Source organism: Bombus flavifrons, chromosome 11 (assembly GCF_040668555.2).
Source record: "Bombus flavifrons isolate JBK064 chromosome 11, iyBomFlav1_principal, whole genome shotgun sequence".
In the NCBI taxonomy this organism is placed as follows: domain Eukaryota; kingdom Metazoa; phylum Arthropoda; class Insecta; order Hymenoptera; family Apidae; genus Bombus; species Bombus flavifrons.
This window is the reverse complement of record NC_138452.1, coordinates 843,680-871,638: the sequence shown is the minus strand read 5'-3', so window position 1 is coordinate 871,638 and position 27,959 is coordinate 843,680. Positions and strand designations below refer to the sequence as shown.

At 40.6% G+C, this 27,959-nt stretch overlaps 1 protein-coding gene across 6 annotated transcripts in view; it reads right to left on the bottom strand.

Annotated features, from left to right (window-relative positions):
- Window positions 1-27,959, bottom strand: part of LOC138184671 (mucin-2) — a 330,669-nt gene that overhangs the window by 300,309 nt on the left and 2,401 nt on the right. Inside the window, exon 2 of one of the 6 annotated variants that reach the window (XM_069122809.1) lies at window positions 14,282-14,340. The exons of 4 other annotated variants lie outside the window; for them this stretch is intronic. The gene's annotated coding sequence lies outside the window, so the exon portion shown is untranslated. Of the gene's footprint in view, window positions 1-14,281; window positions 14,341-21,101; window positions 21,909-27,959 lie in introns of those variants that run through there. One more of the 6 variants, XM_069122810.1, reaches the window with a different exon arrangement.

Sequence of the window (27,959 nt, the reverse complement as noted above, 5' to 3'; positions counted from 1 at the left end):
CGTTGCCAGCAGCAGATTCCATTACCGCGGCAGAAACTATTTTTATTATTTCACGGCTGCCAAAAAATCGACGCGCTCCCCCGTGTGTTTTCTCGTTGCGATCAAATTCACGCATCAAATCAATTGCGACCCAATCGTGTCATACGCGCAATCGTCCCGTTCGTTATCAATAGATTATCATGTTTCATGCTGGAGTACCGTGATATCTAGATATTAATACGCTGCACGACCTTACGATACACGTTTAGACGACTTTGCTAGTTCCTTTGTGCTACCGTCGAACAGATTACAATTTGCGTAAAATAGCAACGACGCCAGTAACGATAGCTATCGAACACCGAACGACGATAACGATGTAGCTTGAGGAGAATCCCCTTTTGCTTGATATTAACGTAATGATATCTTAACGGATGTCTTTGATATAATTATAATTAATATTTGGGTAATAACGTAGACAATCGCCATATACTATAGACGAACGACGACATAACGAACGAGGTAGCAGCGATAACTTCGTATTGCTCGATATTGACATCTTAGCACTGTACAGTTGTGCAAGACGGTTTAAGTATTTACAAAAGGAGGAGGAACTGAGGACTCGAAATTTTAAATAAAAGAAATTGAAATTTTTGGTGTAAGCAACGAACATTCATTTAAAATTGACCATTAAAACTTATAAATAACGCGTTGCTAAATAAATTAATAAGTTAATCCTGTCCTAAATAAAACAAATTCATATTACATTATTTCATATCTTTACAGAATTTACATCGACTAACGTTTAAACTCATCAATTAGGTATAAAGAAAGAAAATCTAATAGCCAGTTAATGAGGAAAAATAGTTGGACAAATAATAAAACTATTGTGGCATCGGATAACGAAGCGGGCATAGCGATGGATCGATCTGTATCGGCCTGACGATTAGCGTTAATGTGAACAGTTTTTAAATGGAAAGGTTATCGGAAAACGATAGTTAAAGCCATCGTCTATACTATACAGAGAGTCGCCGTAGGATTCTAGAAGTATTTAAAAGCGGCGGGGAGAGTCTTGAAAGCTGAGATTAAACGATGGAAATGTTGGTCAAGGGAGCAAAGAGTAATTTCTTTTATTTTTTCTTATTGCATATTTGACCCTTGTCTTATCATTCGGAATTAAATGGCCAACAGCTTGTCGCTTCTTTTCTCCCTTCACGTACCACTGGGATAAGATTAAGAAGAAAAGAGATGAGAATAGTTCAAATAATATTCATTACTTACTGGTAACATTTTTATGACAATTCCACGGATTTAGAAATGATATAATTTTAGGGACACGTTGTGATTTTTTGTGAATTATGAGAACACTCATTTATTCTTCGCTATATTTTTATGTTATAGTTTACTCCTCGGTAGTTCTAGTATTACATTTTTTACACGAAAATAAAACTTGGGAATTTAGAAGATCCCACGACGGTAAAACAATGATTATAAGACGGTTACGTACGTCCAAACGTTCCGTCCTCCATTGGATTTCGCTGGAACACTTGGAAGGTCCAAAGTGAAACGTAACAATGAGCGAATCGATAATGAAAGCTCGAAACCCGTAACAAGGATCGTCGAAAATAGCGCTCCATTTAATCCACTTCGCTTCTACAGGCTCCATAGTTGCTCCGGATTTCTCTTTTCTTTCAAACGTTTTACTACTCGCCCCTCCAATTATCATATTTAGGTGCCATATTTATACGCGTTAAATAGGCCTCGCTATTTCTAGTTCTCGAAACTTGTTATTTTTCAATACCTTAAAAGCAAACTGGATTTCTAGCGAAAACCGAATGGAATAAACCACTTTCGACTTACAAAGTCGCGAATAGCCAGTCGATAAAGCGTTGACTCAACTTTCCATTTCGATGAAAATCTCCCCAACTTCAAACTTCTGTTGTGTATTTCTTGTTCCATGTACAATCGGTCAGCGTATAGTACAGCCTTGTTCCCCACGTCTTAACGCAATCTAATACGTATCTCGTTTCAATTTTCAAACCCTTAGATATTTCTAACGAATTCATACCACGTTTTATTTTTAAGAAAATCTCAATTAAAGCCTCAAACCTCTTGTAAAATTTCAACACTTTTTATCAGATACGGCATTGCAGCTATAGGTAACACCCACTTAAGCAGCTACTAAGAAAATCATAGACTGAGTTAATTTTTCGTGATCCCTATTCAAGACCATTCAGCGTTAGGTGGTGTTATGAAAATTTAATATAAACGTATCAGCGTAAATATATTATCATACGAACAAAGTGAAATTATTAGTTAGGAAAGTATGAAAATGTAACTAATTAAGAATTCAGTTTCTGCGAGCAATTTATCGACTACGGTGTACACGTATCGTGTCGAACACGACAGAAACCAGAGAAAGACTAGTCGTTTAACGGCAGCCAGTTTGCACTAAAAGCGTAAAGAACCATAGAAACGGGTTTACGTAACGTGACAAAGCAAAACAAAAAAGGAAAACAACAGGTAATGGTAACCCAACTTCAAAACCAACGAAGCGTCATAGTTTTCACGGAGCCCGGAGGACGAAAGAGAGGACGAAAGAGAGGACGAAAGAGAGGACGAAAGAGAAAAGTCAAGGTTCTAATTCCCGAGACGAGAACTTGCTTCCTCATTACTAGTACGATTTTGCCGAAGAGAGACTCGCAAGGAGGACAATAGAGATGGAACGGGATGAAAGACGTCTCGTGTACTGCCTACCTTTCTCTGTTCCTTACCGAATGTTGCATGCTACCAGGCGTAATTTTCCCTTTTCCATTTGCTTCTATCTCCTCTCCGAACTTTCGTTCCTATCTCTATTCCTGTCGCTATCCTAAGCAAATTGTTGTACGACTCGCTGCATTCCAACGATGCGCCGACGAAACGAGTATATCCCTTAGCCTCGAGATACATTTTACGCTTCTTATATAATGCAGCGTGTTCTTTCGCGAGTTCGCGAAATACGTTAGATAGCGGTATATCGAAGTAATTGGGTTTCCCCGGGAATTCATAATCGTATCTTTCGTATATCTATTTCGTACATCTTCTTCCTATACCTAGTTGTATACAACGAGATCTCCACGGAAATAACAGCAATTGGAAGGTGTTCGAGTATACTTGTCCCTATCGAAAATATCGTACAAAGATCGTAGGGTTTTGAACGTTCGAAAATAAATCAAACTTCTTTACTCGGCTGGCTCGCAAGAATGCATTGCTTTCTCCGTAAAGTGGAGCTCGGCGAATCACTCACGCGACTCCACGAAAAACACATCCATAATACGTGCAACGGCACAACGGACGATATGAAACGGTGTTCGTCGAAGAATAGCTTCTATTTTTATAAAAATTACAACCGTTCGATCGGTGCCGGGCCGGGCTGAGGCAACATCCAGAGAGAAAGAGAGAGAGAGAGAGAGAGAGAGAAAGAGAGAGAGAGAGAGAGGCACAGGAAAGGTACCGGTTGAATTATGAAGCGTAACGCCGCTACGAAACGGCGCTGATATTTCAAAGCGTCGCCGTGCTGCTCCCACGGATTTTACCCACTTCGATACCCGGACGAAACGACGCAACGTTGAAAACTACGAAGGTTTATTTCGACGCGAGTGGCATCGACACGATAATTTCTCGTTATCGTTGCGAGACCTCCGCATCGGAGCGTCCAACTTAACTAAAATCGATCGATCCATTGGACGACGCGGCGTGGAATTCAATCGAGATCGATCGATTCCGTTCCGCGAGAGCCGCTCTCTCGACGAACGCTAATGAAATTAAAGAGAAATTCGAGATCCAAAGACCGATTTTTCTCGCGGGAGAGAATTTATCGAATCGGTATCGACAGTTTGAAACGCTTTCGCCACGAGTATTATACCGGCTGTGGCAATTAGCCGCTAATGAAATTTTATTTCTAGATCTTCCGTTCGAGCGTTACGAAATCGCGACGGAGAATGTATTTGAGAATCACCAATCGATCATTATTATCACCAATGTAACCTGATTCGAGTGCTCAGCAAGGATTCGTTAAATAATTCATCGAGCTACAAGAAATCTCGATGTTTATCAGACGTTCGATATACGTCTACAGTCGATACAGAGTAAACGTTAGCACTGGATTCGATCGGCTATCGAGCAACACGTTGCACGCGAATTAAGTCACGAGTAACGCGATAAAACGGAGATGCACGCTCCAACACCGTGCTGCATTGCGAAATACGGTTTATTATAAACCGCGTAATGTCTCCACATTTACGCAAGGAACTATAAATATGTATATGTGGTTCAATGTATATTCAATAATGTACATTTCTTTTTTAAATATTCCGAAACCAATCTTACGTTTATTTGGAATAAATCTATTCGGTTTGTTTTCTACTTTATCGCGGAGAGTAAGAGGGCACGTAATGTTTATAAATCATGAATTATACTAATTATTAAAAGATAGTAAAAAATAAAATAGAATCTCTCGTTCACTACGGTAACTCTTAACATTATATATTCACTAAAGCGAGGAGATCGTACTGAATGTTATATGCGTGAATATAATTAAATTGCACGTGTTTATGCATTCATGAAACCTCCAAAACTCTAAAAATGAACTGGATATACATAACATGCTGAAGTAAGCTGGATTCGTATCTGATTACGATAATTCATAGAGGAAACGAATCTTTATCTATATAATCATAAATATTCGCAATCTAAATAAGAAGACGATAACAGAATACAAAACGAATATATTTCGATCAACAGCGTTATGTTTTCGGAGAGTCAAAGATTATATGCGATGTCTAACCTCCGCGTTGTACAAAGGTCGACCGGACTTGTTCGCTGCCGTCGATCTTTCGTGATTTTTGAATAAACCAAAAACAGATTCTCTGACAGACCGTAATTATCGTTGCCCGGACGGCGTTTCTCATGCTCTTCCCGTACGACGACGTGCATTTAAGCGAGAGAGGGCAAGGAGGACCTCGCAAAAGAAGCTGGAAACGCGTAACGGGTAAAGAGAACCAGCAACGAGAAATAAATAACCAGATAAAACGAGGTATAGGACCGGTGAGCGCGAGGCGGGCTGGCAGCAAAGATGAGTAGGAGGAGGAATACGGTGGGAGTTTATCTCGGTTACGGAGCACGTAGTATATACAAGAGGTAAGGAGGCAGAGGAGGCGGGGAAGAACGTTTGCTAAATCGATATTACTATCGCCATCGCCAGCGGCACGACCGTCATAGCCTCTTTCAGAAGACCAGCCCTGAACCAGACCTTCCAAGGATACTGGATTGCCCTCCGTCGATTATCGTTAATTCTTTTTCACCCTCTTACCCTCCTCTACCTGTCCGATCAAATCTTACTTCCCACCCTCCAAAAACGCAGTCAACCCAGATCGTTTGCTACTGCCACGACCGATCTAGTCTTACGTCACCGAGCTGTCGCGAATTTATCCTTCTCGTATCTTAAGAAGTTGTTTTTCTACGATCGGAGTTAAATATGATATCTAGAATTCTGCGACGAATGGTTGTCTGAAATGAACAGTGAAATGGAAATGTCGTCGTTGAGACGAGGAAATATAATTAATTAACGAATGAAATACGGATGTAGAACTGTAAGAAGCTTCCGTAGAAGATCGTTCCAACCGTACAGATTATATCGACGGCCGTATTTTAGAGTTAATATTATCTTGATAATGCAGCACTAGAGATCCGGATACCTTACTTTTGAAAATAAGTAGGAAAATAAGAAAATAGAATTTCGACGATTGAATGATATAGATAACTTTCTTAACGTATCAGAATAAATAGGAAATGCAATAACGATTATAATATTCCCTGGAAACAACGACGACACTGTGTATTTGGACTTGAAAAGGCGTCGACCAATTTGCTGATTGATACCCAACATTTATGCATCCGTTGGATCGTGACGCGGACCGATAATTCGTGCGGGGTGGTTGGATCAAATTAGAAAAATTGTGATCAGGATGATTTACGAGTGGCGGACGAACGGTCGCGCAGACCTAGGGAGAAACGTGCAAGAGGGAATGAAAGGTGGCACTCCGAGAACGGGGGTGGAAATTTATGGCCCCGCAACAGATGCGTCCCCAAAGGACGATATATTCCTTTCCCTAAGAATATAATACGAAAAGGTGGCGGATATACAACTAGCGAAACGCGGGACATTAACTTCTCGCGTTTCTAATTCATACAAAACGAGCATCCTCCTTCCGAACACACCTATATTTCTTTGTCTCTTCATTTCGGTGATTAAGTGGAAAATGCAAAATATTTTATCGAATGGAACGCGACATGAACATGTGCACGAAATAACGAGATAGAAAATATCGGGAAAAGATAGTAGAAAACAATACGTACGATAAAATATGATACGACTGCACGCGTTTGAATTATTCGATCCTATCAACTGCTACGTTTAATACTACAATTTTAAAGATAATAATAACTGTACGCATTTGTCATAACTGTGTTTGATATAAGATAGCGGATATACAAGTGGCAAAACATATTAATACACACTATGTGAAATAATCAAGTTACATAAAATGTATAAGTACCAGATATTTTATAAGGGAATATTTTAAACCTGTAATTTAAATAACGTTAAATGAATAACGGAAAAGGAATAATCAAAGTTTATGTAATACATTCCTAAATATTCGTATCGATATCTTGATTAATTTCAAAGATATCAATTGAACAATATCATTGTCCATAACAAAGAATTTCTTCGATAAAATCTCATGTTTGCGATTCATTTAAAACGAATATTCTTGCCCGCAACGTACCTGTGTCATTTTCTTCTCCGTAGTTCGAACGATTAAATGCGAGATGAACTAAATGCAAAACATCCTATCTCACAGAGCGTAAATCGAGCGCGTGCAAGATAGAAAATATCGGAAAAGTACCATGAAAAAACGACACGCTTACATTACTCGGTTCTATCGACCGTGACGTTTGACAATACAATTTCAACGGTGATCATACGCGCTTGTCATAACGGCGCTCGATAAAATTGCTAGCGGATAATTACGCGATAGTCACATGGAGTCCTTGACAATAATCGTGTGAGCGTACGCACAGGATCGTTCGTGGCAACGTACGTAGTAGCTTCCTGGATTGCAGCTTCGGATAAAATCAAGCCGTGGTAACTGTCTTGCCAAATTCGTAACGGAACCCTAGTGGAGCAAACCGCTCGCGTTCACAGGACGGAAGAAAGAAGTTACATACGCTCTGAGCGTTCCTTGTCGGATGAGGTAGCTGGAAAATCAGAAGTTACGCTGTTCGTTCGTCGCTTAAAGGTTACGTTTCATTGTAAAGGAGAAGAGAACGATGCGTCTTCTCGTAGACATAGATCGATCGATGCGATACACCACCATGATTATTATTCTCCGAAAAGCAAACTTATGAAATCCGTCCTGTTCACGATCGAACGATCAATTTAACCTGAAGAAACTTCATCGAATAACCTCTTTTCCGTGAAAACTCTGATCCTTCCCGCATCCCTATTTCGGCTGGCTCGACGACGAAAACGAAGAGAAGGAAATGAAGGTAAAGGAAGAAAATAAAAGTAAACATTAGGTCGATTCCATACTCGGAGGGCAATTAAGCCGTAGGAATTTTTGGAATATCGGTCGAAAGACCCATGAGACGAAGATAACTCCTCCCCTTCTTTTTCGTTCCATGGTTTTCCCGTATATCCATCTATACGCCGCGACCAATCCTCGTCCTCCTGAATCTACGGTGTGGCTTCAAATCGTAAACCTACCACCCCGGGATCCCTCTCATAAACGAGAAGCATTGTGCTCGACCTAAGTTCTGCGAACGACACACGCGTGCATCGACCACGAGATGAGAGAAGAAGACTCGAGTTCCGAACAGCACAGGGGAGACAAAAAAGAAGAAAACAGGAGAGGAAGGTCGAGAGGAAACCCTTGGACCTGTCTTTCGTCCCTCGCCACGGCATTCTCTTCTCGCTCCTCGTCTCTGTTCCGATCGGCCTTCCCGGAGAACAACGTGTTCATGGAAATTCGAAACAAAGTCCAGACAACTTCTACCATAGCCAGGGAATACCATTCGCTTCGAGAATCGATAACTTCCGATATTTCTGGCTAGCGAATATTGCATATGCAACGAAGATTCGATAGACAATTTCATATTTTACGAGAAATGCGTTTGTGAGATAAATTGCGAAAGAGAGAACGAATAACAGGTGAGATAAGGACTATCTTCGATAAATAAATAAACGAATAAAGACGATAACGAATAAAGGAGACGATGATACAACGCAAAGAAGAAAATCGACGAAACTGATCGAGAAAAAACAAAAAAAAAGAAGTGAGAGCAAATCGGATATATCGTAGCGGCGTATCGGAAGCGGCAGAGAGGAGAAAGTCGATGTTCGTACACGGTCGCTTCGCGGCCAGACGTCCGCTGATATAAACGCATTTATAATTGTATGCGGCGCGCCACGACTGTATGCATTAGCGCATGCCAACTAAACTCGAACTAACTCGAGCCCCGGTGACAAGTGCCCTCGTGGACGGCGCAACTGCAACGCGGGGGACCAGTTATTACTGTCACAGACACGCGCGCCCCGCCCTTCCTGCTCCATCTACCCCGTTTTCAGTCCTGCTCGTCTCTCCCGTTCCGTTTAAGGTCCTTACCGGAATACGGAATCAACGGGACCACGCTCCTTCCCAAACTGAATCAACATTTTATCCGAATAACCGTTTCTTCCTTCTTCCATGGGCCTCGCCTGTCGTCTTTCTGCCAGATGCGAGCCATTTCTGCGCGTCTCTGAATTTTAAGGCTTAAACTGCCGACGATGTCTGCGGATGGCGGATTTTGGTAATAAACGACGGCAGAATATAGAGTTACAGAGTTAATTCTTCGATTACGGCTACGTCGTCGTTAATTCCTGTGTAGCAACCAAAATGTCACAGTTATCCAACTGACGCGTAAGCAGGTTTGAAATTTTACCAGTTAAAAGTTTCGCCTTAATATTTGAAAGCTTTAATATTTAGCTAGTAACTGATGCGATAGTTGTGGTTGCATCACGTAAATAAAAATGTATAGACATTTATAAAGGTTAGGCATGCATCGGTTAATAAATCGGTTTCATAAATTTCATCTTATTAGTCGTAGCTTAAATTTCGGCGCCAGAATATCCAAAGTAGCAGTTTTATGATAACTTCGATAGAGAATAATTATAACAATGAATAATTGTTATTTTTTACGAATGTTGGAATACCGTGTTTGTCTCTTTCCTTTTTTCTTCGAAGACGAAGTTCACGGTTGAAAATCATGTTTGATAAGGATTATGAAATCAGGTATCTTTAAGAGCATCGGTAACGAGAATACTAGTGTAAAACGTAATTAAGAATGAATGGAAGCATGCGAGAGATGTGTATCGTAACTGCTATTAAAATTTCTGCTGATTTACTTCATACTGGAGGAGCGTCCTTGAAATCAGGACGCCGTGAAAGGAACAAGCTCGAAACGCAGCAAAACAGTAACGGTAAAATTACGATCCTCCGTGAGACAGTAACCCGGGGAACAATCGAAAATTACCGCGTGTTATAGATTGTTCCATCCAGCGGACGGTTTGCATGGAAATACGCGAGAGAAAACAATGAGAGAACGCCTGTGTCTCGTATTATTCCAACAGTCTGCTCGAGCGAAATGAAAAGACTGCACACAGAGCTGGACAGTAGCGAGATTGAAAATCGAAGAAAAATTGTTGTTTCGCCTCGATGATTTCGTAAAAACGTAAAAATGTTCAGCCTCGCAAAATTCCACCAATCGCTCGATGTTTGCAAGTATCAAGGTCATTGGATAGAAAATTGGAATTACTCTGTTATCGTTAATTACAATTGCTGTAATTTTTACATACGCGCGAACATATACGAACACACGTACATTACGATCTTTTTTCCAAGAGAAATGATGACTCTAATTTGGTACTTTGTACTATATCGATATGATTATTCTGGAAAATTTGTGTCAAACGCCATCGAAACAAGCGTGCGAGTTGAAAGCACATTAATCAACGAGGCTCCCGTTCGAAATCTCCGTTCGCGTTAATTACGCGAAGAATGAATCGACGAGCAGTAACTACCGTACACGGGCGGCGTGGCTCCGATAGAATCGTATGTAAATAGAGCGGAAACGTTCTCTCTTTCGAGGCAGCAGGAGCGCGCCAACTCGCACGTGCACACACGTCGATCACCACCAAGCGTCGCGTTTTTCTAATTAAGGCAATTTTCACGATCGCGTACGAGCCACGAGAACGAATCCGACGGCGATGCATACGACGACCTCGGACGATGCTATTTTCGCGACGACGATTTACGAACGATGACGCTCCTCTATTCGAGTAAAAGGTAAGAAGAAGAAGGAAGACGTAACCGGATATTTTTCGCGATTTCTGCTACGTAGACATTGGAAAATACGCGTTACGCGGTTCATCGTGAAACAAACGCACCGCGTTCCTCCTTTCTCACTACGTTTTTTTCGCGAAATTCCGATAAACACGACTTTCGTCGCAAAGTATAGGTGTTTGTAGCGTGCACGATGTTCGTCTATTCGCAGTATGAATTCGCGCTAAGCAAAGTAACCAAACGATTCTCGATTAAAGTTTCAGTCGTCGGTATACTGTGTACGGCGCAGTAGAAAAAGATAGAAAAAGAGAGGAAAAACAGCGAACGACGCAACGGCGGAACACGCCGTGCAAAAACGAGGCAAACACATTGCCAGAGAGAACGACTCTGTATTTTACGCACGAGGTTACACGGAGGGCGAGTACATCCATTTGTGCGTGTTTTACGAGGTGTGTTAAGGTGTGCGACTTTGCATCCACCAACCGGTTATCGATCACGCAATGCTTCCAGAGACATCGTCGAACCTTTTATCGAAAATTTGGAACGGTCTCACGAAGACTACACATTCGTTCGACTCATTTCGTTTAAATAATTTTCTCATTTTTAATATTTTTTCTCGCCGAAGCAAGAGTATTTTCTCATTTTTTCGTTATCGTATTACAGATTAATGGCGTCCCATGATATACAAGTTTGATTCTGTGTAAAGTTAAAGGTTTTCTAAGGTGTTGAAGCTTATATGACTAGCCCTTGCTATACCGTATAGGAACACGTTTAACACGGTCTTCGCTTTCCGAGTGCATCTTCGCGAGTCCCGGAGCCGCAAGAACGTGAAAGGGAGCAGCGAATCGCAGAAATTACAGGAAAACAGCGATGGAACGCGGTCGTCGTCGCCGGTAGACACCGTTACGCCGTTAGTCGTCCCACTTACGACCAGAACTCGATTCGCGCTCGTCAACAGAAACGAGCTGCCGGTAAATTTCATTACCTCGAAACCGCGTAAATCGAAACGACTTTCTCCCCAACATTTTAATGATTTACGAAATATTCCCTTCTTTTCTATTCTTCTCTAAAATCTGACACTTTTTTTTACAAAGAAATGGAGAGAATGGGAGAGGAAAAGATAGAAAGACTCAATTCCATACACCTTCGAGTCGACAGAGGCATTCGCCTTTCCCTCGAAGAATCTTAGGACCGCGATCCCGAGACTCGATCGATTCTCGAGTACATTTGGAGCGTCGCGCGACGAAATCGCTTTTCACGAAGGCACGATCGCGTTTCTACGAAATTGGCCGGGCTCAATCTCGAGAATAGACGCGTCCTCTCGATTCTCGACGCACGTTGCACGATACGCAGGAATTCGTGGAGGCCCGTGGATACACCGCTGGGACAAGTCGGCCCACCCATCGAGATCGAAATATCCTTTCCCTCTAGATATATGACGTTTACATCGTCACTCTTGGCACGCGGTTCCCTCTACCGATCCTCGCTCTGTCTCTCTTCACGACTCTCTTTGGTATCCGATGAAACGGGTTTCGCTCCCAACTTCACCGTGGAACTGTATAACCCACGTTGCCGCCGCTGAGCTCTCTATGCATTTTCTCTTTGCTACGTGTTCCTTCGTCCCATTGTCTCCGTTTTTCTCTCCTCTTCTCCGTCTGTTTCTCTCGCGAGGAACCTTTGACGCCGCGCCACCTCGACTAAGAATAATTGAACGATACGGAAATCTCGACGGAGTTTCTGGGAAAAATGGTCGGGTACCGGTGCGTAAAGCGTTTCTGATGTTAATATTCCGTGGGTTTTACGTCGGCAATGGGCGAGCGTATACTTTCGTTACAATAATTGGACTTCGTTTTCCATTTGAAATTTTAAGTGGAAGGAGCAAGGCAAAGTATTCGAGAGTCGAAGGAACTTTGTGGAAGTTCACGGAACAACCAATGGTTTTGTTTTATCTGCGTTCTACCTGCTATTTGGTTCTCTTCGTTGAGATAATGTAATTGAAAAGGGACTCGGTTTCAAAAATATAGTTTAATGGAATTCAATTGCATTGCGCCGTGTAAACATTAAGTTTCTTCCGCTTCGTTTTCAGGATAATTCCAATAATCGTGGAGTACGTAGAGGGAACGTGAAATTGAACGTTATACGGCTATGAACAAGCTGCACAAGTCGTACGCTGCGAACGCACGCAAAAGGGTACCTTGTGTTTCGCTTTGAAACTACTCGGCTTCTATATCTCAAACACGATGGTCTTGAAAATTATGCAAAAGCCGATTCTGAGGAACGTTTGGTCTTTCCATTTATTATTTCATTATTAAATAACGAGAATAAGCTCTTTGATATGAAATACATAGATAATGAAAATGAATGAAATAAAACGAGCGGAAAGCAAAAAGAGAAGGAAAAGAAGACGGAGCACTGGATAATTTCCGACAAAATCGTTCAAAAATTTCTTAAATATTGAGTACAATATAAAACAATCGTTATTAAGCTGCATGATTTCAACTGCATGCCAAAGACTTTCTTCAAACGTTAAACATTTTTCTCTTGATTGAAACTAAAGCGAGATTTTTATCGAAACAATTCGTAGATTGAGACACGGCTAATATAATAAACAACATGATCACACAATGATGCAAATATGTATCATACGAATATAAATATATAGAAATATCTTCCTATGCGAAACCCACGAATATTTAATAATGCGGTTTTTTGATCATTACAAAGATTGGGAAAAGGAAAAAGATTGCGCGGGATGCAACGTAGAATCGCGACGGAATTTCGTAGAAGAAACAACTCGTACAGCCCGTACGTGAGTTTTGCTTTGAAGTAGGTGACTCCTGAACGAACACGTTCCCTATCCGTGAGCAGTTTGCAGACAGTTTGTGAACTTGGACGGATACGGAGGGAGTTTTAGAGAAACGCGAGAGCTTAACGGACGGACGAGGCAGCCCTGCTGTTAAGCTAATCGTCACGATACCTTCTCACCTATATAATTCATATACCTCGCTCGAACGCTTCCATGTAGCGCAAACTTCTTCGAGGAATCGAGAGAGGAAGTACATCGTTCGGAATAATTGGAAGATCGTTCACCGAAAGCCGAACGTTCCGCGAAATTTATATTTTAACGAGCGACGACGAAAATTCATTTATGTCCATCGAAATAGTATATACGAGGCGCAACGTATATACGACGACTTATGGTTTTGGAAAAATAGTATCCGTTGGAAATATTGCAACAAGTAAAAGGTTTTAAAGCGTATTATTAATTGCACGTAAATTACTGTGAATTATTTTAATAATGGATTTTCATGACTCGCGAAATTACATACGTGTCACGCCAATAACGAAATACGATGGAAAAAGAAGGGAGAAACAGAGAAGGAGAAAAGGTGGGAAAGAGATGACGTACATATGTAACATGTTTTAATAAGAGCTTCCGTAAATTCGATATACGTGCTTCAAATTTTATCCCTTTCATCGATTCCGTTTCACCACCGCACATCGTCCACTCCCCACGCATTTTTTGTTTTGTTCGATCGGTTCTGCCCTCTCGCGCGATATTTATTTATTTCTTTTTTTCAAGCGATTCCCGTGTTTCGGATTACCTTTTACAGCGAACTGTTATTTATTAAAGCGATACGTCAGCCGGAATATATCGATCGATCGAACCCGACCGAGTATGCGTGTATTACCATCGAGAGAACGCTTCGATGAGAACAAAGAAATACGATCGAACGAAAACGGAAAAGAAGAAACGGGAGAGGGGAAAAAAGCAAAAAAGAAATAAGATCGATAACAAAGGACAAGGAAGGAAAATGAATAAAAAGACGAGAGCAGAGAAGACATTGCAATCTATGAAGTCATTGGCATGATGAACGCATTACCTTCGTTTCAGTCAGTGACGTGTCACCCGTGGTAATAATTCCCAAAGGGAGGCACGAAGCTGAAAGAAAAGACAGACGGTCCTTCAGCACGGAGGAATTTAAAGAGGACCAGTAGAGGCGACGACGGGCTGACGAGACGACGGGTTAGAGAGAAACGTATTTGCATTTACATTGGCGCGCTCAAATCGTCGGAAAGAAGAGCGTGGAATAAAGGAAGCAACCAGGAACCAAGAAAAGAACTTTATCACGCCGTGAAATCGATTTTTAACCCTCGTCTCTTCTCCTCCCAATCTAGTCTATGATACTAACGGAATCATCGCGAACAACGAACCAAGAGACTCTCTTAAATATTAAACGAAATTTTGTAGCGTTTCAAGTAGGTGTCATAGTTCCAACAGGACAAAACGAATCATACATAATTATAATAATATAAAAGAAAAAATGTTGTGCGTCTATTATTTCCTCATAAAACGAAATTTTCGGGACGACCTGATATTTCATCTTCGGATGTTTCGTTCGTCAAAACACGTATCCGCTGTAATCGTAACCTAAGGCTTTACAGCAACAAAAATGCTAATTCTATCTATACCTCGAAACAGTGCCGTATACGCGCATCGTCAAAATCTTTCAGATACAAGCCAGAAACAGCTGTTATAACAGAAACGAAACGGCGAAGAGGGTAAACAACGAGAACACGGAAAAGCAAGTGGAAAGAAAAAAAGAGAAGGCAATCGTACTGGACCAGGACGCGTTTAGAAAGCAACAAAACGGGGTAGCCCTTGGTACGACAACTTTCGCCATTATTGCGGAGTGTTGTCGCACGAACGAAGATGAAACCCGAGGAAACCGAGATGGAAAAGACGGACAAAAGAGGGTTACGGATCCCTGGAAACACGGACAAAGAAAGATTCAGGCAGGTTACGAGGGTGGATAAAGCAAGGGGAAGACAAGAAAGATCGTAGAATTTAAGGGTTGCGAAGCATGCCACACGTGGAGGGAGTGGAGGGTGGAAAAGCGACTAGCGAAATTAAAAGCGAAAGCAGAAGTTGGAACGCATCTGCTCTCTTCTTCTTCGCCTTTGCTTCCATTTTCGTTTCGTCCACGTTTCAGGTGGTCCGCTATCGGCCGTTAACCGTTAAACGTTGATATTCTGTCGGGCGAGGGCACAACACGGTTAACCTGTTAATCGAGCAAATCGTTTAATTGGTTGTACACGGTTGGTTAAGCGACGGCTACCTCTTTCCGAGAATACGAGGGAGAAAATTGAATTCGACCGAGGATCCTGTAGCTTTTACCGGAGAATTAAATTTTTTTCGCGATTGTAGTGACACGCAGATGTACAACGTTTCAAGGGAATAAGTAAATCGATATCTTACAACCAGACTCGTCCATAAAACTCCTATTAATTCGAGAAGAAAGTACTGGAAATCGCTGCTCGACCGTTGAAACAATAATTCTTCCTCGCTCTTTTCTATCCTTCTCTTTCGCTAGCTCGCGTACAGTCGTAATTTCACATCGCCGATTATATAACGGAGAAAATTCTCCAAACGGATGTCATTCTCGAGCTGCTTGCATAGGAGAGCCTGCAGCGATCGATAGTCGACTCTTGATCCCATTATCACACGACAATACGATTTCGCGCACGTTTGTATCTCATTAACCGAGAAAGAACGATAAAGTTAGATAACGTTTAACACGACGGGACGGTCAGCGAAACGTTTAAGTAACCGACTTAACAACCTCTCTCTTTACTCTTTCTCTTCCATCTCTGTGCACGAAGCGAGATTAGCCCCGCTCACAGTGCTCCAACTTCCTACTGAATCGAGACGAATACAATGGCCGATACGATTATCTTCGCCTGTCACGCGGTACGAATCGCTGATAACTCTGTTATCAGCTCGTCCTCGCTTAATGGTTATCCTCGTCCCTTCTCTCTTTCTCTTCCACCTGATCCCTAAGCGAAACGTTAATGAGCGAATTCACGCTCGATTATTAAACCCCGTTTCCGGGGCGTATCACGTAGATAAACAGCCAAGCTTCCACGAACCTCGACGAAACTAATTAATCCAGGCAAATCGAGGCGAGAATATTTAGAAGATATTCGAGAAACACAAGTTATGGGTGAGCTAGTCGAATCGAATACGTTGCTCGCCGGTACAGAAATTATTACTTTCGCAAGCTTACACGCCACGTGTATTCTAACGACAGTTTGAAACTGTGCCAATGTTTACTACCATGATAGAATGTCAAATCAATTCACCGTGTGTGTGTGTGTGTGTGTCTATATATATATATATATATATATATATATATATATATATATATATATATATATACTTTTCAAAACGAATTTTTCTTTTCATTACGTAAAAGATTCGAAAATTTGTAGAATATAGAGGTAAATGAATTGAATATCGAATAGATAGGAATATGTAGATGAAAAATCAAATAACGTAAAATAAGTTAAACGAAATACACACAGTGTTCAAAAGAATTAGATCGCTTGTATAATACTATGAACGGTTCTGTTGCGTCAACCGAGCGAATAGAAGCGAAAATAACATATATATTTGATAAATTGACACGAAATAAGTATGATACTGATATGAAACTAATTTCGCTGAGAAATTAACTCCGCTGGAGAAAAGATAAAACAGTCGATTTCTATGACATTTATAAATCTATGAATCTATAAAATATTGTTAATCGTCGTTATATTTATTTACGTACTTTTATAAACGAATACATTCGCTACAAATGTTGAGGGAAAGCATCGTTATAATAATATTACGATAAAAATTAACTTCGAGGCAACCATTTAAAAAACATGTACAGACGTTTGAACTGAATATAAAAATCAAAATGTAAGGTCATGCGATTCCCATAATTGTGTTGAACAGCGCGCGTATCACAAACTTATACAGCGCATTGAAACTTCAACGTATGTACCAGATACTACTCCATTAAACGACAAAGTTACCGTCACAGGTAATCCTTCGGCTATAACATTCCGTAAACGTCAATCGTATTGAAATCCCGCAAACGCTGTTTCCGATCGATCTCCGAAAACTAAACTACCTTTCGGCCGTCGAACAATTCGCTAATTTCCGTGAGAACGATTCGTGATTCATCGGGATTGTGAGTGCGTTAGGCAGAATAATAGAAAACATACTAATAGAGCGAATAACAGTTCGTTAAGCCAATTGCATGCGAATAGAAAAGAATAGTGGAGCGAAGGTGAAAGGAACAGGGACAGGGACAGGGACGAAAAAAGGGAAGTGGGTGGAGGGACGATGAAAAGCAAGCAAGAAAAAAAGAGGAATGTCCGCTCAAAGGACCCGATCGTGTGGCAAGGACTGCTCGTTAAACTGGAAAACAAACTACAGGCCGGTCAGGACGAAGTTCGAGCGGCCAGAAAAACCGAAACGATACTATGCGCCGGTCTTTTATTTTGTCTCTCGCAAGCTTCGGCTCGCGATACGATATCGATACATCGTAACTTTGTATTACTTTATAAAGCAGCTTTAATTAGGACAAGGAGTTTGAAGATGTCGCGATACGATTAATTAAATCTAGAAGGAAGACTCTGATTTTATGTTAATTGCCTGTCAGCGTACTAGCAAATTTTACTAATACGCTATTATGTACATTAGTATTCAAATTTCTACCTTACAGTGAAATATGTCCTTTGCTCTTATAAATAATCCAAATTCTGATTTTCAATGGTTAACAAGATTCGTTTAAAGTTTGGAGCAATTTATTCCATGTCCTTCGTTCAAGACGGTCGTTAAACCAATAAACCCAACGACCGGTTTATTCGCGCGATTATTATAGAATTCGAGAAAGATTTCACGGCACAAAGTCGCGACGAGTCGTGGCGGCGCGTTGAAATACCTCTTAATTCCAACAAATCGTTCCTCCGCAGAGCCGAGTGTGAATATGGACGAGAAAACGAAAAGGGAGAGCACGAAGCCGCTAAGATGGGCTGAGATAGTGTGGAATAGAATGGAATGGGCGCCGACTCCACGGAGGAATAACCTTATTTACCGAAGGACCCCACGATTATAATACCCCCTTTCTCTTCGGTCCACGTTCGCCTCTCTCGTCCTTACTCCTGTCTGCTTCTCTTCCCTTCTCAAGCGTAGTGATAAATCGTGGTAGTATCACAGACGTATAAACAAATCTTACTGCTTTCTCTATCTCCTTTGTCGGTGCCTCTTCCTACCGAATACTTTCGTCGCTTTATTTGCCCGAATTCGTGTGTACGTAATTCGAACAGCACCGAAATCGACCGATCAATCTCTCATGGTTATGCATCGATCGATTTGCTCGTGACAGGAGAGAAGGGAAAGTTTTTGCGCGAAATGCATCAGTCAGACTTTCACGCGAGCGATCTGTAATTTCGTGATTACGAGCATTGACATTGGGAAAGCATTGCTCTCGAAGCACCAGCAAGGCGTTGCCTTTTCGACGAAAAGGAACAAGAATAATCTACCTTTCTGTAGAACTCTCGAGAGATTAAAGTAAATTATGTATCGACGATGGTCGATAATACTATCGTGCGTTTAAAATAGCGCTCGATATTCTTATTTTTAAAGTAACAGTGCTATTCAAGAGGAAATCCATAACGCGATACGATCGAAGGGAAGCAAAAAGAATTTCAGATTGCTGTAATATATGCGAACGCGTTACGAGGTCGGATGAGAAAACACAGTTTCTAATTACGTAAAGCGTAGTAAAACCGATCGGGAACATAACACATACTCACACGTGCCAGCCTGACAACAAAATCATAAATTGAAATTAGTTTCCTGGAATATAATTTTCCACGAATGAAGCACGGGAGAAGCCCGACGATTTTTCCGAGGCTGGACAGCTCCGCTGGGTTTTCCACGGTCGACGAATCCTTTATTGCGATGGTTTGTCCTACCGTCTTCTATCCAAACCGCTGACCCTTCTCTTTACCACCCTTGGAATCGTCCGAAAACCGGGATTATAGCACCGGAAATATCAATAGTCCCTCTCTCTTATTCTTTTTCGAACTGTATTTCTCTTTTTCCTCAGGGCTAGAGCCCTCGACTTAGGCAATTATGTTTGTTACGAATGCCCCAAATCGTGCCAATTAACGGCAAGAAATACATAACAAGTAGTGGGTTACTTCTGCTAGAAACAGCGTTCAATTAATATCAGTTTTTTTCTTTCTTCGAAAATGAAGTCTACCTTTGTTAATTTTCCGATTTTTATGTCACTTAGTAGATAAAAGGAAGTATTTCAATATAAAATAATCGAAGAAACGAGTGATCTGATACATTCAGAGGTTATATTACAGTTCGATAAAAAAAACAAAAAATGTAATTTATCATACCTTTATCATATCTTTCATCTGTCCCCTTCGTATTCATATAGCTAATCCGACTGAAAGAGATTCGAAGAATGTAAGTCTAATATTTTTCATACTTCGAAAAGGAAGTTCAAGGTTAGATAGAAAATACTGTATACAAAGTTCCATAATGAGACTGTGACTAATTATAGCAACACTCTATATACATAAACGATATGAGTCACACGGTGAAATCTCGATCTATCAGGCATGACGAACGATTTATGAAAAAGCAAATATGCTTAGAAGAAAATATCGGGAATCTCTTGGACAATGGATATGGTCAATCAGGCCGCTCCACAGCATAAGTCATTTTGGGGCTACGTACACGTCGTAAAAGAGTTATCAAGCTGTTGTAAACAGAGTAAACGAAAAATTTCAGTGGCAACAAACGTTGGGTCTTCGAAATTTCTCGACAAAAACGGAACTGCCATTCATCGTTTCATTTTCTACCCGCATCATCGACACTTCGGACTCGCGCTATCTATTTCGTGTCGCTATCTAATCATCCGTTCCGCCGATCCTTTACCCAAACACTTTTCAATACGCTCGATAAAGGCTCACGGTTCACGGTAAATATGTATATTCGACGGGAGGGAAGCAACAAGACCTCGTTTCCCGTTCGCTCTCGTCACGGCTACCCATCACGTGAGGCGAAACGCGCTCACAGAACCATTTTTCACGGACATTCTCCGACGATAGACTGCGAATGCATAACGGAGTTAATAGCGAACTAAGCATTGTTCATCGTCCAACATCCAAACATCCACTCTTTGTCGAGAGAATTCGCGCGACAAACTCTAACTTTCCAGTTTTCTTTTAATTTTACTTTCACCTATAAGAGCCAAGTTTCGATATGGCCTTCTAGATTTTCTCTTGATAGATATAAAAAGCGATATAATATCGCGCAAGATTAGCGAAAAAACGTTATACGTACAGGTGTTCCCAAAAACGATATGACAAAATTTTTACGAATTTCCCAATTTTTGTGAGTACGTATAGTAATGTTTTACTGTTTTCCTCGGATCTATAGGTATAACTTGAAATGAATAAAGTATTCGAAAGGAAAATATCTCAGGGGATTTCAAATGCGAAGAAGAAGCGAGAAGAATGACCGAGTTAAAGGAATATTAATTCCTCTACTAGAATTTAACTTCACTCACAGTGTCCTTAAATTAAAGATATTATCAGCTATACCATTCTTCTTTTGACTCGCTCGTACATTTACATAACCTTACGTTCTAAGATTTCCTTCTATTCAAAGCTCAAAAGCTATGACACGAGAATGAATTCGGTCTTACAAGGTCCATGACCCCAAGAAACATTCACCTGTACAATACTCGTCCCTTACGGGTAAACAATTTCTCTGCTCGATATCGACCTTTTTCACAGAAAATAACACAAATACTTGCGCAGTCCGTGTTAAAACGAAATACATACCTGTCCGTACCTGTATGTTATTACGCATTTGCACGAGCATACACACTAAGAAGAGGAAGTCGCGCGTATGCAGTTCCGTCCCTACTATAAATCTGGTAGTTCGATGTCTCCATCTCTGCGACGTTCTATTTCGTCGTGCTCATTTTATTTCACCATTATGTTCTATCCTTCGAAACTGATAGCGAGACGCGCACGAGCTTATATTCCCCGGCATAACGTTCACTCCGAGAGAGGGAGAGAGAGAGCGAGGGAAGGAGAGAGAGAGGGAGAGAGAGAGAGAGAGAGAAACGATTCACCGAGGAACGTCTGTTACGGTGTTCGCGCAAATTTGCATGAATAGCGTTCATGCAAAGAGAGAAGGAGAGGAGAAGAGAGAAGGAAAGACAGAGAGAAAGACGGAGAACGCGCGGGGAGAAACAGTTAATGGATTGACACGGTGGATCGCAATTAAGTTAACGGTTGAACGCAATTCCTGGATTATTTCTGGTGGTTCGAATACATTATAAATATCGGAATATGAATTCTGTTAATGAGGACTGACGCGGTGTGTAACGCGCACGCTCGTCGTGTTTAACGCCAGCTATTCGGCCGGAGATTAAGCGACACGAATACGTTATCTCGTATAAGCTGGGCGTTAACAATTCATTTTACCTAGCTAAACGAGGATCTTTGTTACGGAACCTCCGATCAAAAATCAAGCAAATTTCGATTGTATTTCCGTTAAATGGATTACGAAAGTAATTTGCGAAAGTAATTCATCGAATTGACACGTCGCGATAACTTAAAATTATCATCTCCCGTTATTTCAACTTAATTTAATATTGTTTTAGCAAACTTTCAATTACAAAGTAGAAAATTACACCTGCGGATAAATTTCGTTTCATTCTTCGTCGATTCTTACTTATTTCATTTGCGATACAATGACCAGACAACAAATGGTTGTGGCTGTTACGTAATTCTAGAAGGAAAGCTGCGGTATTTGAGAACCGAAACCTGTCCGAATTATTTAAGACAAGGTAATAACAAATGCTCGAAGATGAAACAACGTTACAACCGAGAGATAGTATCGAACAATCGGATCGATGGGTCAATAAATTCACCCTCGGTTTTCTCCCCGGTCGTTTCAGGCGTTTCATGAAAAACACGAAACGAATCTTCCCAGATTGGATCCGTTCACTCGAGTTCCTTCTTTTAAGAAACTCTCCCCACCCACGGGGCATTGCCGTACCGGCGTATCCCCTAGTTGGGCTTTTCTTGCCCGACTTTCGCGTAATAACCGGAAGCGAGAAGCGAGGGCAAAGTGGATCGCATCATAAATCTGCTCTACGCTTAACAATGGAGAGCCTTCGTCTCTCGTAAGTACGATCAAAAGAAGTTTCGCGGAACTGGCTATCATTATGATAATCCGTCTACTATCCCATAAAGGTTATAAAAAATGAATCGCATACTGTATTTTCAACCTCGACACTTCTCCTTTTGTTCCGTCGTCTGGACGTTCCGCAACGCTCAAACGTTGCTATGTACGTTTATGATATCGCTCTCAACCTTATGTAAATGGGGCGAAACGAGTTAAGTCGTCACTCGAATAACAATTTCTTTGTTTCAGTCTTCCAAATACCAAACTGATTTTATTACGTAAATATGTACACGATCAATATTCGATTCTCAAGAAACGAATGACTTACTTCCATCCATCGCAAGTAGATAACAAAGGTAATGGTAAATTATAAATAAATTGCTGTGATTAAAGAACGACCTGCTTTACAGCTTAACGAGGCGCTTCACTTTGTGCCGTATGAAACGTCCCTATATCCTCGTGTGCCTTCGTCTAGAATGAGAAAGTGTATAGGTGAACGTTTAAAATCGTGGGCGTCGAAATCGACGATCGTATCACGATCGACTCGCGGACGGACTCACATATGCGTGTTTCTCGCGTTTTACCGGAGAGTAAACCAGCGGATATCGCTTCCCGTCTCCATCCGTTTTCATGTTTTCATCTCCGTTATATTTACAATAATGAAAAAGCGTGCAAGAGTGAGGAGGGCCGGAGATGTTCTAGAAATTTTGAGGAATATCACGTCGTTCTTTACAAGGCGTTCAGGTTGCCTCGTGAATCACCCGAAAAGTCGAGGCTATTTTTCAAAGCGAACGCAGGGGACACGACCGTCTCGAAAAACGAGCCGCTCGAATGCTTCGTTCCCAGAAGAATTCCGAAAGAACGGCAACGATAAACGTGCGACACTCGACGATTTTTTAACGCAGGAGATATGAAAAATGCGAACGGAGGAATTCCTACTGCGACGTATTACCTTTTACGAGTATTTTATATAGGAAATGCGCGCGCGCACGTTTAATTAAAAACATATTTCGCGATAGAAGGGTACCGTTTCTCGTGTATTAATTTGGATTTTAAAAAACTTCTCGCTACCTGCATCGAAGAGAAAATACTTACGGTTGAAACAGTCCACAATGGCTTCGAGCGAATTAGTTGGATTCATTTACGCCGAACCGATCAAGGTAACCTTCGACAACCCGACAGTTACTCAAGGTTAATGGATACGGCAAAGAAGAGCCGCTCCAGCGATCTTCATGGAACGCTTCGACAACACCACTGTAACACGTATTATTCAATGTATCTACCATCGGCCGCTCTTTCGATTGAACTTTTGATACGTGCAAGGACATTCCATCGTTCCTCTTCTGTTCGCAATTCTCTTTGTGCATCATAACCCTTCTTTTCGATTGTACAGGCGAGCGAAAGTAAAAATGATAAATGAAGTATTATTGAGATCGAATCTTAATTTGAAAGAGATCGAAACTAATTTATTAGAATTTTACTCCAAGAAAAGCGAGTTTTCTATTTGGCTGAACGATGATCGGAATTAGATACAATGGACACCCTCGCTACAATATGAAAATTAACACGGAGAATATTCTTTTCCTACATTCTTCGTTTTTTACAAAGCAAACACGAACGACCACTTTCCTCTTTCATGCACATGAATTTATAAGCATCTGAAATGCGGTGCGCGCGTTTCTATGCAAAAAAGAAGTTGCTAGAAGAATGAAGATATACGTTCTGGTATGAACGTATATACATTTGGAAAAAGGATCTTTGGTCGCGTGTTCAGCATTACTTGGGCTAAGCCGACGAGATTTATGCAATAAGCTGGAAGATGACGTCGTCAGAGGAACGCTCATCCTCAAAATCGATATAGCATTTTCTATCCACATTTTCACACATCTGTTTTTTGATAAATGTTTTCTTCCGAAGAACGAATCGATTTTATCCCAAACAAATATACTTTACATTCCCGTTATTGTTAGTAAAATTTGCTTAGTAAAAGGCGTCAGGATAATGAGTTGGTTCATCGACGATCCAAGAAATTTTACTCCTGAATTTCTTTCCTTCGAATTTTTATCTTTATTGAGAAAAGTTTGAAATATTTAAATTGACAAATAATTATATAATAGAATAAAAAAACATCAACAACTCTGGAACACAGTAACAAGATTGTCCTTAGACATAAACGACCCAATTTGTCTACGACCTACGGAAGAATATATTTGCCTGATTTGAGCTAAAATTAAAAGAAACTACTTCACCTCGAGTGATACGAGTGACGAACATAACATGACTGAAATTGGAAATTTTCTGAAAAGCCCGTCAGACGCTTTCAGGGGAAAATATTCACCGTCATAAGGGAACACCATTAACGTTTGCCATTTCGGTCACGATTTTTTCTTCGTGGGTATTTTACGAGGACACTAATACCGCGCAAGGAACCATTCCGTTGTGCGAACGTGTACGTGTAATAAAAGATTACAAAGATCAACGTATACATTCGAGAAACCCGGTTTTCTTTGTGTATGAAAAGAGCAAAGGGAGAAAGAAGGACCAGGGAAATTCTCCAGACGCCAGAAAAATGTCCTCACAATCTGCAAGCAGGTGTTGAGGATGTGACCTGCGCTCGTCTTTTCAAACGAACCTTCGATGCACATCCTACACTTTTTGCAAGTGTGTCCGTGCGTGTACGTATGAATGTGTTTGTGGCCATGTTAGAATTGTTCGCATCCTGTCGGAACGGAGTTAATACTGCGGTATTTTCTGTCGAATGTTTCACAGTGTGCAGTATGTGGAGACTTTTCGTCGAACGACAAGGAAATTTGGAGCAACACGAGTCACCAATTGTTTCCAGCGGAACAATCGCCCGGTACAGACGCGCAGTTGCTCCTTTCTTCTCTTCCATTGAGAAATTAATCACGGGGTACGCGATAAAAATGCAAGGTTAACGTCATTCGTGTATGCGATAGATAAGAAACATACGGCTCGTTTCAATCACACGCACACAAACGCGACGTCGTCGCTAGAAGCCAGCTTAATTACGACCATAACAGCTCGTTCATTCGTGCTTGCGACGTTCACTCTTCTTATTCTGTTTGTTATTAGGTTACATATTCTATTCTTAATCCCATAGACCAATTCTTATTCTACGAGCTTCAAATTTAGTTTAAATTATAATCACGATTATTAAATAAGACAGTGTTACCAAAAAGAATATTTACAATTGGATTTAAAATATAAAGAATATTAAGATAGGAAGATCGAATGACAAATTACAGCATTGGATATGCTGCGCCACGCATAATACGATAATGCTGAAAGTACGAACTTCGAACGAAGAAACGATACGGTTGATAATTCAATAATTTCGCAGACTCTCGGTTACAACGTTTTATGACTCTCGTCTCGGTCGATCTGTACACGGAGATCCTTGGATGTGCGAGAGAGGAAGAAGGCAGAACGCGAGGAACAAGTAACGAGGTTACCGGAACGTTCCACAATTAATTTGCTTGCAAACGGTTACGCTCCGAGAATAATTATTCAAAGTCCTAGCTTCTGCTTGTGCAAAGTGCAACCACTCAAAGGGTTCAACGACGTATGGACGATGTCGCGTAAAATGTAAAAAGATTCACGCGATCGTATTTTAGCCGAGTTTAATCTGCTTCGTTATTTGAAACGTTCTTTTCATCTTCCTGCTAAATGACCTTAAGCTTTATATCCACTTACTTGGTTAAAGATTCATAACCTCATTTATATTTGAAACAGGCGCTAATTCTTCGATATTTTACACGATTCTGAAATTCTATACATCTACGCTTTTCCCGTTATAGACCAATTAATATTTTATTACATTCATTAAAATTGTATTTCAATTGTACTCGAAAAGAATGGTCAACGAACGAGCACATTTTTGCTCGGACAAAAATCGAATAACAATGCTTCGCGACGCTTCGTATTCGACAGCCTCGAAAGTTAATCGATGTCGATTAAAGAGCACGCGGACTTCGTTAAAATACAATTAAAAAGAAAGTATCGTCGGCGGTTTTAATAGTTTAACTGCGTCTAACGCTCGTGTCCCGCGCGTCGTTAAAACTTGCTCGATTGCACGAAACAAGAAGAGAAAAAGGATACCATCCGCGACATGGTTCGCCCTGCGATTCTCTCTACGTACAGTAGTTACGTATTAAAAGTTCCCTTTATATTTAATTACATAGTCTGGAATTCCGGTTCGCGTATCGCGGAACCCTTCAATTTCATCTCATTTCTATGCAAGCTTTTCAAACATCCACACAAGCCCGAACCTATTCATCGGAACACTCGCGCCATATCTTTTTGCACGTTTTATGCTTTAACGAAAATTTCCTGTTACACCGAATTTTACGATATTCGATTATTCGTTTCATCAGCACTTTCTATTGTTCCGACTAACCACGATACATTCAATAGAACGTGTTTCTAAATGCATTATACATAGATGGCTACAATTAAAGTAGTGTATGAATGATTTACTGCATAATTAAACAAACATTATTGATCAAATTTAACAATTTATAACTTACAAACTGTTAGTGTCAATAATAACAACAGTTAACAGCTTTGGTAATAAAAAACGAAGTTGTACAAGCAATCACAAATTATGTGATTAATCTAACATAAAATTGTAAGACAGAAGTGTCTAATCTATAACTCGAAATTTGTTAATTTATCTATACTACCGATTGGTGAACTATTATGCAAAATAGACAAAATAGACCAATTATCATTAACTTGAAACAAAACAGAATCTTCTTATATCTACGTTAATGAATAATAAATAATAAGATGGAGAGAATAATATTTGGAAGCAAACTCTTCACATTCCTGTTCCTGCCATAATTGAAGAAACTTGAGATATCCTACTTTCACGTTAATATGCTGAATTTTAATAAAATTCAATAAGGAACAAGCAAGATAGAATTGACAAACGCGTAACAACTCCGAAAGGTCAATTTCCTGGTGCAGTACGCCGCAATTGGAACGCATCGATGGCATTGCACTTGTCGGTAATAATTCTTTGATAAAGGAGCGATGCAAGACGTAAACAACGACGAAGAAAAGAGGCTGAGACGGTTGCGACGACTTTCCGAAGTTTCGCTTTCTCAGCAGAACATTCTTTCGCCGATAAGATAACATTTCCGCGCGAAGAATTTTAAATAGATCGTCGAACGGGTATCGACGTTTTCTTCGTCCCGTCGAGCTCCGTATTGTTCCATGAGATTAAAATTACCGGTTAACTGTCAAACGCAAGACAACTGTTAAAACAAAACGAGTAGACAATCTACTAACAAATTAATCGTCCAACAGATTTGTGTGATCGTTACGCTTTGTTCTATCAACGTGTTTATGCGATTGATATAACACGATAAAACCAAGCTCGTATCGTCGCAGACGAACTCTTGTTACTCTTGGTATTTATCATTCGTAATACGTCTTTCAAAAAAACTCATTTGTGATTTAAATGAATTTTATTTAAA